General features: G+C 38.6%; 1 protein-coding gene across 4 annotated transcripts in view; it reads right to left on the bottom strand.

Moving 5' to 3' along the window:
• Positions 1–17,593, bottom strand: part of SATB1 (SATB homeobox 1) — a 100,512-nt gene that overhangs the window by 82,443 nt on the left and 476 nt on the right. The window contains exon 2 of one of the 4 annotated variants that reach the window (XM_086674213.1): positions 17,349–17,575. The exons of 1 other annotated variant lie outside the window; for it this stretch is intronic. The gene's annotated coding sequence lies outside the window, so the exon portion shown is untranslated. Of the gene's footprint in view, positions 1–11,761; positions 12,838–17,139; positions 17,292–17,348; positions 17,576–17,593 lie in introns of those variants that run through there. 2 more of the 4 variants (XM_086674216.1, XM_086674212.1) reach the window with 2 other exon arrangements.

Below are 17,593 nucleotides of genomic sequence, written 5' to 3'. Positions count from 1 at the left end.
TTTACATTAGAAATCTAAGAAAAGCAGAAGGTAAAGCAGAAGATAAAGTATAGGAAATAATGGCCTCCTGGGGAGAACAAGTTTAGGAGAAACACAATGAAAATATATCACTCTAATGGCACCCAAGTTTCACCCACAAACCGGAAAGGTTAGTCAAAATCGAGGAAGGCAACCGTGAATCTTGGCACATATAAACCCAAGCCTTGAGCAAAAGGAAGAACGTGTAATAATAAAACACAAAACACAACACTGAAAGCAAGAAAATAAATATAAGGCAATCTTTACCAAAAAAGCCCACATGATGTCACATTTTTAAAAGCTGAAAGGTGGGGAAATATGGAGGAGGATTTTGTAATTGAAGTATAAGAAATACAATCAATAAGGAAAAATACAAACGTGGCAAAAATGTAGCACTGGTGTCTGAGTTGGTATTGTGGGTGGAAGAGCTTAAGCTTATTTCAGAAAGGTATTAAAAAGAAAAACACAGATAACCGGTTATCATCAATTATCTCTATGACAATGATTTTTGCAATGGTAGGTTAAATTAGGAATTTCCAAGATGTAGATTTTAATAGTTGCTTCAAACTGGTGATGCCTGACATGTTTCCCTGAAACCTGCTTGGATTTCAGCAGGAACAGTGCATTCTAGTATCACGCTGTGCAAACTTCCAGGGGAGCAAAATTTTAAAAAATAGAAAAATTATAATGGACTACAAAACAAAATTTATCCATGCAACTTCACCTCAAGTTAAATATTTTTAGAAAAAAAAAAAGAAAAAAGGGAATGAAAGTTGTTGGAATACAAAATTTGAGCAGAGAAAAGACTAAAAAAGGGTTACTGAAAACATTAGGACACAATGGAATAAAATACTGTAAATATGTTTATCCTATCGTTTACACAAATAAATAAGACAAAAAGATCCTGATTGCCTTAGTCTCCTAATGATTTGGCCAATACTAATGTAATGTGGGAATTAAAATAGCGGTCTTTAAATCTGAATGGCACCTTTTAACTAGGAATTACAAGCTAATTCTTAAACACAACCTAAGTGTGTAATAAGGATAGACAGGGCCTTGGAAAATGATAAAATAAATGAGGATAGTGACATCTAACAATGACTTCATTACAAAGAATACCGATATAGTATCATTATGTATATATTAATGACATATGTATATAGTCATTTTCCCTCAAGTACATTCTTTATTTCAGAACTGTATAAGAAATGACATAAGTAAAATGACACACAAAAGCTTATACCCTCCAATGGTATATAGTACGTTAATGAGCTTACTTACTATATATTCTCTCCCTCTTTAGAATACTCATTATAACCACTGAGCGTTGGCCAGTGTAAACCCAGGTTGAAATAAAGAAGAAAAAAATATAATTAGGAAAATACCACCTTCCTAGGCGTAGGTGAGGATAAACAATTATGGTGGAGGGGGGGAAAAACATCAATTTATTCCATACAGGCATCTAATATTTGTCAATAAAGATGCAAGTATTGCAAAAAAAAAAAAGTTAAAGTAAACTTTATAAATTAAGCTCTCAAAATATAAAACCTCAGGAACATGAAAGATCACAAGTCAAATACATGAACTATTATTTAACACGTGGATATATGGTTAAAACACATTGCATCTTTTTTTTTATCACATGAGAAGGCATTCAAACTGGCTACACAAAGGTAGCAAAGATACAATATTGTAAAAGACAAGATTTTTTTTTAAAAAAACTTAATAATGAAAGGACTAGTGCATATTTCAGATGGCACCATATTAAGATAAATATGCAGGCAGATATCCGAAAGCATTAAAACACATTCAGAGTTCTGAATAGCACATACATTTGTAATAAACAGAGAAAGCATTTAGAATCTGAACGCTTTTAAGATATGGCAACTCCACCAGTGACTGTTAGCAAAGCAGTGCTTACCCACCATAGCACTTTCTAAGGACATGTTTTGTTTTGTTTTTTCATCTTTTTAAATTCAAACACAGTTGGCTATCTCTCTACACTCTTCGAGCAGCACAATTTACGTAGCATATTGCTCTTTTTATCGTGTCAACTCTTTGTTTTTTGGCTTTAGCTGCAGGTGGTGTTTTCCATATATGAATTTCTGGGAATATGGTCTGTGTTGGCCATATAAGGATGTCTATTGGAGCCATATGTTTTGCTGTCATGTGTCTCATTTTGTCTGTCTGAAATGTCAGGACTGATTTCCACATCGTTTCTTGAATGGACCAAATACAAATTTGTAAGAGCAGAGAGGAAAAAGCTGGGGCTGGAACTCACACAACTTTGTCAAAACATATATTGGAGAGGAAATGCAATATCCTGTAAACATTTGCACCCTTCTTCTCACATCTTATCTGTGACTGACATCATCACAACTGCACAATTTAGGAGAGAATCTACTTGGTCAAGTTCAGAAGTTTGCAGTATGCGGATGCATGCAGCTCAATCAAACAGACCTCACATCTTTGGAGGTCATGGTATGACACATGTTAGCTGCCCTACTCTGAGCCTGGGGTCCAGCCTTGAACTTGGGGAAGGGGAGGTCACGCTCTTCTTGCTTGGTGAATAAATGGAACTCCGACTGAGCTTTCTCACTAGTCTCACAAGAAGGTATGGCCTCCATTCCTCAAAGCTTCTTGCATTGCTCCTTTCTGAAAGTCATTGCAGTCTTAATCAATTAACAATTATTCACTTAATGAATGTTTTGCATACCAGACTGTAAGCCTTATGAGAGCAGAGACGGTCTTGCCCATTGCCATATTACCAGGAATTCATACACTGTCCTTGGAGTATTTACATTATGAATAAATAATTGACAGCAAAAAGCTCAGTGTCACCTGCCACCAGCCTCCCCTGCTAAATGCAATGACAGTTCCTTTTAGAGTTCGCAGAAGTGAGGAGGAGGGAACTGTGGAGAAAGTGGCTACAACATTTATATTTGAATTCACTGAAATTAAATAAAATTTACAATTGAGATCCTCAGTCACGATTCAAATGTTCAATAGCCTCACGTGGCTAGTGGCCATTGTGCTGGGCAATGTAGTTTACAGAAGACTTCCACCCCTGCAGAAAGTTCTCTTGGACAGCACTTATCTAGAGAACTTCTATAAAAGACAGTGAAGTAAATCCAGGACCTAGCCAGGAAGAGTCTTAGAGGTGCTGAATGGCTTTCAGACATTCTAATGAGGTCCAAATTGAAATCATTTTCCATTTTAGAATTAGCCCATAGATCTATAAAGTTGCATGGAAATGAGGCTTGTGTGCCGCTGCACACAAATTTAAGACAACTTTCTAGGCATGTCTGTATCTGAAAGGGTCCTGTAGTACATTTGGAATAATATGCATTTACCCCAAATGCTGCTTTCCATGAACATTTAAATAGCTCACAGGTGAAGTTAAAAACCACAGAGTCATTTCCCACCCTCATTCCCACCCCAGAATTAAATAAGCATAGTTGCCATTAGAAATGGCTCTTTTGGAAGCTTTAAAGTAGATACCTACTCAAACTGGGAGGGCTTCCAGATACCAAACAAATAATGGTGTACTGCAGGAAACAATAGCAAAAGGCTTGACTATGTTTCAGGAGAGATAAAAGAGAAATGATAATGAACTCTAAACATGGGGCTTAAGGTTTTTGTTTTTGTTTTTTCCCTAATAAGTGAGGTTTCGGTTATAGCCAGACTGATAGTGATCAAAAGTTATTTCCTGATTACCTTGGGGCAGATGTAAATACCCACTGGTAGCTTGGGATATGGTCTTAATAGACAAGGGTCATTATTAAGACTGAGCAAAGAAAAGGCAATGCTTAAGCCAGTTTGGGGAGTGCTGGATAAGGGAAATGAACAGCCATTGTAGATGGCTTCTAGAGCTTGACAGGATATCTGGGCCTTTTACCCAGAAATACTACCTTTCTTAACAAGAACTGATCGAACAAAAATTTTTTAAAGCTACCTTTCCTTTCATAGATGCCGGTATGGATCATAACCTTGACAAGGCTCCACGGTAATAATTCCATCAAGATTGGTATCTCTATCTAGACTCACATCCAAAATTGAGTAGGGAGAGGGATTCTTGTCATTGCTGTTGAGTCCTCCAGTGTTGATATCACCACCAAAGTACTTACAGTTTCAGGTTACCTCATTCTCCCATTGCTTCTGGAGTGCCCTTCCTCCCCCTTCTCACCTGGGGACCTCCCTTCTGCCAGCTTGATGGCATCGCTTCTGTCTGAAGCCTCTTTCCAGCTGTTAGTTTTTTCCTTTGATGTTCCGGCACACTACCTGTCCTTCAGTGCAACATTCTGTTTCTACCTGTCTGCTCCTCCGAACTGCAAGTCGTTAAGCATTCTGAGGGTCTACTTGGGTCTGTATTCCTGGAGTCTCTCACAGTGTCATCACAGGAAAAGGAATCCAAGAACTGTTCTTATGAGACAGTACTCAGAAGAATCTTAGGAAGATTCTTGCAAACTCAGGAGGTAAAGCCAGGTGCCAGTATCAGAAGTTAGCTCAGTGGCTTCCCAAATTTGCTGCACATTAACATGACCTAAGGAGCTCCTTCAACAATCCAGATGGCCAGGCTGCACCCCACTGCAAAAAAAAAATCAGAATGGCTGAGAGTGGGAGCCAGGCATTTGGTTGTTTAGAGCTCCTCAAGGTGATTCCCGTGGATAGCCAGCTTTGGCATTCGCTGGATAAGGTAATGTTTTGGAGATAGGAAGTCAAATAAACCTGCTAGGACATCTTCAAAGTGAAGTTTTCAACCCAATCCTCAGGTCACTTGGAAAAGTCAAGGCTGTTCTAGGAGCCAGCACTTGCCCCCCAATTTAGGGAATGTATGTGCAGGCAAGCTACTTGTTTCAAACAAAAAAAGGTGGGCGCAAGCTGTTAGACCACTGATGTGGGTGAAATAGTCATGGTGATTGAGGAACCAGGATGAATTAGCATTTGGGCACTTGCCTGAGATTTACTGAGGTGCCAGAAATCCTGTGCAGGTATATGATTTATCATTATGGACATAAGTGACTAACCACAAAATTACACGTGGAAGTTAAACTCGAAAACCAGTCTATTATTTACTGGAGCCAGAACCATCCCAGTTTCCTCTAAGTCCTTTTCAACATAGATGAGCATGAATTTTTCTCCCTGAAAACTTCAACCTGGAGTGGGTTTCCCCTTGAACAGCTGAAAACTGTTCTGCTTGCTTCCAGACTAAGTCCTGCACTTAAGCAGAACCGAAGGATTCGCGTTGTCCCTGCCAAGGAGCTAGTTAGTGGCGGGGCGTCACAGCCCCTGCAGTACCCTCGGGAAGTTCAAGGGATTTTAATCCCAGTGAAGTCAAACAGCAACCGTTCCCAACCAACCTTCAGCCAAGACATATCAACCAAATCTTCTTAGTGATGTGAATGTTATTGCTCGAGTTTCCTGGTTTAATTGGAGGGAGGAACGGTTTGAGGTTACAATGGACCTGAATCGTTGTCCAGATTGTTTCTGGGAGTATCAGCCAAAGGCAACATCTGATACTGTCCTGCCATTCCCACTGCCACAGGGCACTGGAGAGGGGCTGTCCATCAGGAAAGAAAACCAGGAACAACTGCATCACACCTGGACAATGACTAAATACCGCTATAACGCTTGAAATTTGTTGCAGCAGCAAAGGCGAAGTTTAATAGAAAAACTAAAGTGCATTATATTTGGGATGAGGGAGAAGATTTGGAAGCAGACTGTGGTGATGGTTGCACAGCAGTGTGGATGTAATTAATGCCACTGAATTGTACACTTAACGACTGTCAAGATGGAATATTTGTGTTATATATCTTTTACTCCAACAAAATAAAAACAAAAAACTAAAGGAAAACATATATTCCTGAAATTGGCAGATATGTATTATCATCAAAGTATCATGCCAAGCAGAAAACCAATGAGCTACAACCTATCGAACAGACCTCCCCTCACCGCCAACCTTCCACTGCTTTGTCCTTACCCGCCAACAGCCACAGTCCAGTCTATGCTCGATAATTAATTCATATGATGAATACCTGACCCAAGGATAATTAACATGGATTGGTAATTAGAGACCAAGATCCCACCCGAAGTAGGTAATTTGATGGTCCTCTGATGCAAGAAAATGGTTCTCTTTTCAGATTTTATTCTATACGATGGCACGTTAGCAACAGCAGAGAAAGAAACATAGACAAAACCAAACAAGTAAGAGTACTGTAAGTCCAAAAACTCTTTTTGGATGTTTTCAAATGAATAAAAATGAACTATACTCATGAAATAGTAGCTGCTCCCAATTAAAGAGCACTTAAGAGTGTTGAACACTTGCATGCACAGTCACACATGTATGGCAACAGTATAAATGCAGTCAATGTAATAATTTGTAAACTGTCTCTGTATAAAGACTTTAGATTCTATTTCTTTTTCAATAAAAGAAAAGAACCTTTGGTTATAAAGAGCCCAGAAGGCTTTCAAATTTAATTCTATCAGTCACTTTTTAGTGATACTAATTAGGATTAAAGTATTGACCTCTGCATGCAATAATGCATAATATCATCTTTTTCTCTAAAATACTGTCCTATATTCTGTTTCCTATCATCTGTTCTGATTTTATATTAGGGATTTTTATATTAATGATGGGATTTTTAATGTATTAGAAATTCATGTAAAACTTAGGTCTTACTGAAGTTCATACCTACACATAGGTATTTTTCTGATGGATGCATGACTAGGGAAATATGAATACACAGTGAAGCCAAATTAAAATGACATGTTTATTATGTATAAAATCATAAATAAAATACTTAAAAATAGTTGCACAGTACAGCTATTGCGAGGGCACATCCAGTTACCTATTTTGTAGTTGCCTCTTGCTTAACTCGTGTGTTGATTGTGGAATTTAATTCATTAGATAACTAAATGGACTATAAATATACATGCAAATTTCCAGCTGATACGAAGCAAAAAGTTGATAAATAATGCTACAGCATAACTTTAAACACAGAACTAGTGAGCCTGGAGGCTATTTTTTAATCATTTATTTTTATTTATCCTGTAAAGACTATTTTCATTTGTGTTTTATATACATACACACACACACACACACACACACACACACACACACACACCCTTGGGAGACAAACAAACAGCATACTTATGAAAAATTTTGATGGGGACCAGCTTGTAACTGTTTTGAGACTGCACTGCTTTAAAAATGGACAATACCCACTATTCTGTTATTTCTACCACTGGAAAAAAAACACATATTCAAATTATATTTAATGAAGATTAAACTTATCTCTCCATGGAAGTAACAAGGCTCTCAAAAATAACTTCTGAGTTCACTTTGCACAAAGGGGTTTTGTCACTAAGCATTTACAATACTGCAAGCAAATGAAAAGGCATCTTCGCGGCCGGCACATGCCACAGTTTAGGATATAAACCAAATCTTGGGACATTCTCAGTAGATTTGGGAAATCCAATTGTTTGGCCAACATCCAAGTATGAATACACGTATCTGATATACATAGATCGTAACATCATACATGTTCACAGATAACATTTGTTCACCATAGGACACTATGTAATTTAACACAACTACCACACTTTTCATCAGAAAATGTTTAAAACCCAGAGATAGTGTAACTCCTACAAAAGAGGAAAAATGACATAGCGGGAAGAATAGCAGAGAAAAGGTAAGGAACCGAGATTTGGGTCTCACTTTTTCCTTTACTAGCCCGCTGAGCGACCCTTCCTCAGTCAAGCAGAATCGGGTTCTGCATCTATAAAGTGATAGAAAAGAATCTGATCATCTTTTAGACCACATAAAAAATTCTCTGCCCTCAAATGTAACTAAAAAAAAAAAAAAAAAAAAAAACCAAGTTCACTTTAAAGAGAACATAAAGATATAAGGAAATTTATCACACCCTACATTAGATGTTTATCTCTATGTAAGAGACAGGTGTCAAACAAACAAATAAGAAAAAAAACCCACTAAGGCAAAGAGAAACTTTAACTCACCAGATTCCATCTGTTACATTTGAATTCATGCATAATTGATTATCCATGACTGGTAAGTTCTTTTCTCACTAGCCGACCACAGTTTTCTAAACATTAGGTATTAAATCACTACTAAAGTAGACTACATTTTAGAAACAGCAAGGGCAGAATAAGAATATTTTAAATGAAAAATTACATGCCGGTTAATAATAATACAGCTGACCTATGTTTAAGGGAGAGAAATTTTAATCATGTGCATATTAAATATTAATAGCCTATTCTGTTATTGTTATAATAAGGTTAAGTAGGCTTCTCCATGCTTAAGGAAAGAGGGAGAAGTAGGAATGCATAATGGTGCAAAAAGATACAGAGACGGGAGACAGACAGAAGGAAAATGTGTCAACAATAAACAAGAGGAAATGAGAAAGAAGGAAAAGATGAAGGTGGAAACTAATCTCTATGTGTCATTATGACTGCCAGAGTACTGGCAAAGAAGCAGCATCCTTTTATTTCAATTTTAATCATTTCTGAATTTTAATACCCGGCTCCTTTTGTAATTCTCCTGGCATTCCCCATATGCCTCCATCCCAGCCAAAACACCAGTGTAAATTAAATGGCAGGCAACCACACCACTGATGTAGCCTCCCCAAAGAACCTACCAGGTGACCAAAAGCAAAAAAGTAAGGTATGTCTACCTCACTTCCCTGAGGACCTCTAGCCAATTAACTGGCTGAATGTTCTCTACTTTCTTTGATTTTGAAAAGAAGGACAGTAGTTAGGTAATCTACAGATAGAGAATCATTAAAAAAAATAAAGCAAGCCAGTAGTAATACAATAATCAGTGACCATCAGGGCCTGGAAAAATGAGTTTGCTCTCACTGGCACTAAGGAGCATCACATGATTATTTAATTACAGCTCTAATTTTTGTCTCGTGGATGGCAACATATCAACAATTAATAGGGCAAATAGAGGAGACTGTTTTTAAAGAGACAGAATGTGCATGATAATGTAATAGGTCACACAGCAGTGCACCGCTTGAGGAATACTTCCTTTTGTGGAACTAAAGAGGACTGGCTTGCAAACAGCTCCATACACGTTTCAAAAAGAAAATAAATTTAAAAAGCAGGAGTCTTTTTTTAGATAACTCTCAAAGAACTTTTCAGAACGTTTTAGATGCGGCTAACGCAATCCTAGTGCAACTCTAGCATGAATTCTAAGGAATGGAGTGAAATCTTTGTTAAAATAAGTACCCTAAATCTTAAAATATTTTTAAACAGTATATATAGCTACAGTGAAAATTTTCTTTTCATGCAATAATTATGACAGATATTTACTCAATGGGATCCAGGAAAAAAAAAATCGTTTTAGTAAAGAACAGGTACAGGTCAATCAGTCGTGGGCCAGCAGTCTGTAGTATTTTTGGTTACACTATATCACAAAGACCATTACACAGGTGACCTGCCTGCACCCAGGTCTGTGTTGACTTCAGTACAGTTCGTTACTACACCAAACACCAAAGGACCATGGACCTACACTGGGATTTGTCACCTAATCCTGAAGGTCAGAGGATGAGGGTAAAATAGACCCGGCTGCTATTGTCAAACAATGACAGCACATAGTTAAAGAAGAAACACATTCAATTATCCAGAAAACTGGGACATGTGGAGATTAAGTGTTCAGATAACCCCAGCAAAAACAGAAAATTAGAGGAAAAAAGTCTCTTTTCCCATTAAATCATTATCGGCCCAAGCCAAATTCACCATTTGATTATTAGTTTAGCAAATCTTTAATGAGCGCTCACTACAAAAGACAAAGGATGCTATGAAGTTTCTCCTGTTTTATAGAACACAGACATGTATCTTACACTGAATTTCTTTTTTGTGGTCTTTTAATGCCTTGTAGAAATAAATAACAGCAGCACCTAAAAATCCATAAAGTGAGAATATTAGTGTACTTTGAAATGTTACATATTACAAGGTTACAAGGTCTGCATACCCAAATTAACCAGGGAATTCAAACAGTTAACCAACTTGGTAGCATCGTCTAAGTAAAGCTAAGTCCAGCTTTAAATTCTAGTGCGGTCACCTTTGTTGTGCCATGCCAGAAGCCAAAGGAAAACCCAGGGCTGACGTCTGCAACATGAAATAGGCTTAGACGTATCTCTGTGATCAATTGCTCCAATGTATCTTAAATATCAGGTTATAGAGAATCGTAAGCAAACATAACTTGGCTAAAGAAACAGTGACTAAAATCATTCTACAAAAGGAAGTATGAAGAGGTGCTAAATCAACTCCAGAAGCTTTTAATGGCTTTGGTTGGCCAAAGTCACCAGAGTACAAGAAAATGTAGGCGTCTCAAAATACAATGTGGGAAATATAAAGCTGCAGAAGGACAACAAATTCTAATGCCACTGGCAAAAGTGACCAAGTCAGTAACAATTTCAAAGAAAGGAGGAAAGACAAAAAAAAAAGAAAAAAAAAAAAAAGAAGAAAATTTTATATCCTGTGAAAAGTTTTAAAATTAAGTGTGGTGGAAAACAATTTGATGATTCTGGATGAAAAATCTGACTCCATACGTTCTAAAGGAATATTGTTAAAGGAGTCTAGCAAGCAGCAACTTGCATGCAAGAGTGTACATCATTCTTTTTTAACGTGACTGTTAATATACAGTTAACATGTCTCAGAAAAGGCTGTAATTAACTGTCTACTGCTCTAATAACACTAATAAGCATACAGTATTATTAACATACAATGACTCCATACAAAGTAAGACTGTCATTTTTTTTAACTTTTAAGATAACGTTCTAAATTGTTTTTGAGTCCTCTTAAACCACGCCAAAGAGAGCCCACCTTTAAGATTTTTCTTAGATAACAGCTATTAAAACGTTGTTCTTTCCTTTCACAGTCTGGAGAAATCTGTCTAACATGAAGCAGGACATCCAGGCATCATCTCAGTTGGTGGAAAGACAGTGGGAAAACACCTGGTTTATTTTCTCAATTCTATATATTCTGCTAAAATTGAACACTGTAAGCGTTTTAATTTAGTTCTTCATTCACTGATAAAATGTGTTTATCAGTGAATGGGGCAAGGTTTGCTATTTCAAGAATCCCATAGTCCTGTTGTTAATCCCCAGTGATTTCCATCGTCTGGTTCACTGGAACAGGAAAACTCAATTGCATTCAACATCAAACAGCTAATTATGGATACGCTCTATTCAAGACTATCTCCATTTCAAAAGATATCTGCATATACTAGATTCTATTTTATTTACAATAATTATCACAATAAAATATTTATACCATAAAACCGCTTTTACCTTAAAGTCCTTATCGTTACAAACATTAAAAGGCCAAATTGTCATTTATATGCTCTTAACGGCATATCAGAAACCATTGAGTAAGACTAGAAAGGAACCTCCAGCAATCAACTCCACTGTATGCCTGGCTTCCTGGAAAATAGCATGTAAAGAATTCCCTCTCACACAGATTACTACCTTTTCTTTAAATATCTCAAGGAAAGAAGGTCTATACTAATGTCTCCTGGGAGCCTCCTACCATATTTCACCACCCAAAGAAGAATGCCCATTGAAGAATTTTTGTTGGTATCTGGTCCCAAATCATCTCTAGCTGAGAAAAAGCAACATCCCAACACAGAGATCTCCCCCGAACACTACCTGCCCCCGTCTCCCCCTGTGGCTGTAGCCCTGATTCTCCATATGGAACTGATAGGAACTTTTTTGGCACTTACCCTCCAAATATCAGAGGCTGCTCTCCAAATCTAGCCCTATGGGAGAGCTCGCAAAAAGTAGTCTTTGATGAGGTGACAATGACGAAGTTCTCTCTGGCACTGCTAGCAGGGCAGAAGCATCCCCAAATGAGGTGTTACCAGTTGCCTGTGAAGCAGCTGGACCATGACTGCAGTTCTGAGGGTGCGTCACAAATCAGGTCATAGCTCTGGGTAGAGTCCACCCACTTCACCCAGCACAACGCCCTCCACTTCCTGCACACCTAGGGGGAGGAAGGGGTGCAGAGGAGGGGGGCCGATGCAGGTCCACAGACATTCTAGTAAAGGCACGACCAGGTGCAGCCTGACATCTCCTTCTGTGAGTGTTTTCAGCTTCATTTGGGGAGCCTGCACCCCAAGGTCCTCAAAAATTTGTGCAACAATGAGCGGGCTCTAAAATGAGTGATGAGTGTAATAAAATATTGCACAGTTAAACGTTTTATCCAGCAAGATCTTTCCTCCACTGGAAACTGAACCAACTCTTAATTTTTGATTACAAGATACTTCACTACCAAATGTCAAATAACTGGACTGAATAAATTTCAGCAGAATCTAGGGACATAAATGCTAGGGTACCAGTTAACTAATTTTCATCTCTCATAACTAAACTAGATCATCACATAAACTGAATTACATCCTTGAAAGTCCACTGAAAGAGGTGATTAGAATTTCTATTATGAACCTTCAGACAGCAACAACTGTGGCAGTGAGGCAGAGTAACTTAAAAGAATAAAAATAGGCCAGTATGCTGGAGAAATGCTCTGCTACTAAATCTCACCCTGAATATATATACACACAATCTGTATCTATTTACTCTGAAATGAAATATCTGATCTTAAAAAAGACTTTAAAAAAATAAACAGCAAAAGGTACTGTTGGCGTAAGTTCAAAAGTACTAAATAATGTGTGTTAATGTGTTGATCACACTCTATGAAGACATCAAGTTTAAATAGACTTAACCATTGAGAATAGCACTTAGGAATGAGATATAAATTACCATAGTAGACACTTTTTCTTTGGTATAGTGAAGAAGAAGAACCTTGTGTAACAGATTTGATTTATATGCTGTATTAAGACCACATTCTGCTCTGATGTCAATGGAATATATGATTAGAGATTGACAACCGTGTGTAGATGATGGTGTAAGAGCTACTTATAGAACACAAGTGAAAATAAGCATTTTCACAAGTTAATCATAAGTTTGGGAATTCAGCTTTCACAGTATATTGAGCAGTATTTCCAGGAGTCTTGAAAGAGAAGGGGCTTTTAACTTAAAAAGAAGACAACAAGTGCATTTAGTATCAGAACCAAGTTGAAATCTCTCTTAAATGTGGCAGATTAGCAAGAAGACAAAGGGGGCAAGCCTATTTTCAGAGGAAAGCCAACAGTATCAGTCAGTCGATCAATCAGTGAGCCCCACTTTGTCCTCACGTTGGCAGATCTCCATTAACAACTGAACCATTTCATCTAAGACTTGGGAGGTACCACACTTGATCAAAGTTATTCTCTAAGTAATCAGATAGTTTAAGTAATCTCGTTGGAACTTTGCAGAAAGTTAGTGTCACAAACACACACTTCAATGCGTTTGGATGCGTTGGTCCTGAGGTTGCCCTAAGATGACTATTTTAAGTGGCATGCAGAGTCTTTTGGGGTTTTGATGTTACATTTGAGGTATGTAAAGCAAAAGTGCATAGAGTGCCTTTCAACCGGTTCCCACACGACAGAAATAAGAAGATATTACTCTGCTTTAAAGTTTTGCCACTGGTAAATGATTAAGAAAAACTCCTCTCGACCCCTACCCCCAACCAGGAAGAGCCTGAAGCCCTGGATTATAGTACAGGTAGATATTAAAATGGAGACAGAGCCGTTATTTAGTGGTGACAGGAATATAAATACGTGCGCTAACCTATAAACTGGTATTTACTTCAGGAAGGTAAGTAATATTTTTCCTCTGATTGCTGAGCTGTCAGTTTAATGCAGCGTAAATAAACAGTAGGTGCCTGCTAGCTCGAAGTAGGAAGTGTTCATTCCACACGAGGAACAGATTACTGAAGCCTGATGCTCATGATGCTGAAACATAACTTTCATTTTACCAGAAAATACACCCTACCGTGGATGATTTTTCGTGCCTGATCTATTAATTAACTTAACTCTGTTCTGTCAAAATGTAAACCAATTTGTTAAAATCACCCCAGAGTTCTGGAGTTTGAAAACCAAATCAATTTGAAAAGCAAGAGTAATGACCATTCTGTAATCTGATCACAAATGCTAAGAATGAATACTTAAAATAATAAGCATAAACTATACAAAGCTAAGACAAAGAACATATTTAAATATAGAACTTAATAATCTGCGATGCTCAATTTACTCAAAGATCTTACTCGTTTGCTAATTAAAAACAACTAGCACCTTTAATATTTCACAACCTTGTGCTACTTGGGTCTGTTCAATATGTATGCTTATTCTGCTCTCTGAAATATCTCAGAGTAACCACTCATAAAAATCAAATCACACTCCTTAATTCTAATAGAAATATCACTGAGCTCTCCTGAGAGACGTGGCAAGTTTGAAGATCAAATGATGATACCCTTCCTAACAGCATTCATGTAAAATGTGGATTTCTTCCCATTTTCATTATACCACAAAGCTAGGACGGTCTATGGCAACTAATTCTCTCCTTATACACAAGTGTTGAGTAAAATATTTCGTGGCATTATTTAAAATGGGAACTCATCTAAAAAAGGACAGAAGGCAATTCGGGGAGGTTTCTATTTAAAATATGGACAAATTCTGATAATTAAACAGTGGATTGTAAAGGAAAAAGAGGGGCTAAAAAATAATGTTTTTGCACTCAACTACAACATGTCTTGACATAGTCTGAAGACTGATTCAGTCGTATGCATTTATTTTATATACTTCATCAATCCCAAGTACTCATATAAGAGTCATCCAAGACAACACGTTTTGGAAGAAATGATTTGTTTGTGTAAGGGGCACATCTACGTATGGCCCTCTTGGAAATTTACAGAGCAGAAAAAAAGCCACTAGAGTGCTTTATAGAGTCCCTGCTGTATATCCATGTTGTGTTTAGCTTAATAGTGTTTGTAACCAAAAGATTTTTATAATTATGAGGAACAGGTGCCTGTCACCTGACCTTTTAGGCCTAATTTACAATCCACAACCTGTCACATGAGAAAAATAATTGAAAGTCTCCTTCAGATACTTCAGTCTTTGCTAATTTAATGTAGTCTTTCTTAACCATCACTCAGCATACCATAGCTGATTCAATCACAGGTTCACATAGCTGGCAACGGACTGCTCTGCAAAAATAAACCAATACTCATTTTGTTGTTGTTCTTGTTTAAGATGCTGAGAGACAAAAGAGCGACTTTTGTAGATTATCAACTGAAGAATATATTAATTTACTACCACAACTAAACAAAAGGCATTCCTTTTGAATACTTTTACATACAAAGAACTATTATTTATTACATATTTCAGCTTGTGGGAAAATGAGGAATGCATTGATTCTGGAAATAACTATTCAGACTTTTGTGGAAGTTCTTTAGGTCTTCTCTCTCTATCTCTTTTTTTCCCCCTTCTCCCCCTTGATCCCCCCACCTCCTACCCCACACACATTTTAAGGCACTAGTGCTCTAGGAGGGAAATCCCTATCTGTTCTTTTTTCATCCATCATTTGTATTCATTATTCAGAAAGGAATACAAAATTGAGCAGTGATTTTTGTTTCTCTTGTATAATCTTGTTACATGTAGCCATACTTAAATTTAACAATGCTTTGTATTTTATAGCTACTGTTTACGTATTATGCATTACATGTGACTGAACAACCCTACATTTAAAATATTGTTTCCATTAGAAAAAATATGAAGTAATAAGTGTCAAATGGAGATGAAGAATAAACATGCTTGGTATATTTATAAAATGCATAGTCACTTAAAACGTGCACAAATAGGATACATATAAATTGCAACTGTTACATTTTACATAGTGTACACATGGTCTAAAGTATATTTAATAATGTGCCTAGCCAAGTTAATTAAAGTATTTATGTCTGGTGACTGTGTTAAACACTTGGAGAGGTAGTGAAAGATGCAGCCAGTTACTTCTGCTAACTAAAGTTGAAATTATGCACTTATTATAACCTTTTCTAACAATGTGAGAAAAACAGAGTAAATATATTAAATTTGTTTCACAACAGATGCTTAGGTTGTTAATATTTAAGATGCCTATTCATGCTATTCCTGTCTGCACATTTGTCAAAAATGTAAGCTTGAATGCTAATGTTTGCCAGCAGACTGGAGCAGCCAGTATATGAATGTACTACTGTTCTACTAAAATAATATGCAATAGAAATAAAGGACTGCTGCTAAATCATAGCATTAGTCCCACACAGCAGATTAAAGGGTTTTAGAGCTAACACCTCAACCTTGGCTTTCTCCAGTCTTAAAGTACGGTTTTGGTTGTTGTTGTTGTTGGCTTTTGCAGCTACGTTTTACTATAGAATCAATCTTACATTCCTGACGTCTCAGAAAAATCCACTTTAGATAGGGTGTAAATTTCAATAAAGTTTCAACGGCATGACTTACTCGTCGGTAGCACAGACACTGGAGATTTCAGGGACTGCTTGGGACAAAACCTGACACCTACCAGTCGCCTTTCACTAATTTCTTACACCTCCTCTGTCCTGTTAGAAAAGTCAGGTCCCCTGGCCTCCAAGGATGCAAGCAGGGAACCCCAGCCAGTCCGGGTAGAAAGGTTCTCTCTTGAGAATAGGACGTCTTTCTGCTTTCCCTGTCTCTTTTACAACCCATGTAGAGTCCAAGTCTTACAATATTTGCCTGGAAATCTGTAATGCCGCGGAGAAAGTTCGCCGAGGAAGGGCGCAGAGGTCAAAGTTGCCAAGCAGGGCACTTTGAGAGGCGATCCTGTGGTTGACACTAGTAAGTGAAATTTGCAACGCCCCAGTGGAGGTCCGGGCCAAGACCTCCAGCAAGAGCCCTAAGCCCCTTTCCGTCTTCTGGGGTCATCCCAAGAGTCCTGCTCAGTGCATTTCCCCCGTATGCGCGTGTCACTCCCCGAACCTGACACCTGCCTGCTTTGTCCCTCTGATCTTGGTTGCCCAGACCCACGCTCCGCCGCCCCGCAGTGAAGCGCTCGGAAAAGGCCGCCACGCTCGGGTCGGGACCGACGGAGGGAGACAAGGTGCGGATCTCGAGGCCGCACCTGTGATGTCTCGGTTCTGCTAAGAGGGCAGCACCGCTTCCCGCCTCCAGCCCTCCTCCAAACCTACATTCACTCCAGGAGTCCCTTCAGCACCGACCTCACGACCGCCAGCGAGGGCTCGCGATGCGGAGAGTCGCGGCTTTCAAAATCCCGGCTCCAACTTCAGCGCCCCGGCGCTCGAGTGTTCCCGGGATGGAGAAGTTGCCACTAACTTCCTAGGCCCCTCTCCGCCGCCGCTCCCACCCGGTCGCGCGGGCGGGGGGCGGAGGAAGGAGGAGATGGACCGGGGAAGGATGCTGAGCTTACGTGCGACCCGGCGGGGAACGTTTCTACTCCCCCAGTCTACTCCGCCGGGCACCTTTATGCCAGCCCCGCTTCAGGGCGCACAGAGAGAGGTTTGCTTTCCCTTTTCCCGTTTGCTTCCTTCGGTCTTTGCGGCTCCCCTTTTCTCTTCCAAGAGGGGTCACACTGATGACCTGAAGGAGTTTGTTCAGCCAGGATTTGTTGGGCAGGTGTGTTAGTGTGCCCACACCCTGAGAGAGAATGAATGG

This window comes from Puma concolor, chromosome C2 (genome assembly GCF_028749965.1).
Source record: "Puma concolor isolate L17-30 chromosome C2, mPumCon1.1.hap2, whole genome shotgun sequence".
Taxonomy (NCBI): Eukaryota; Metazoa; Chordata; class Mammalia; order Carnivora; family Felidae; genus Puma; species Puma concolor.
The sequence above is the reverse complement of the archived record's forward strand: the minus strand, read 5'-3'. Positions and strand labels throughout refer to the sequence as shown.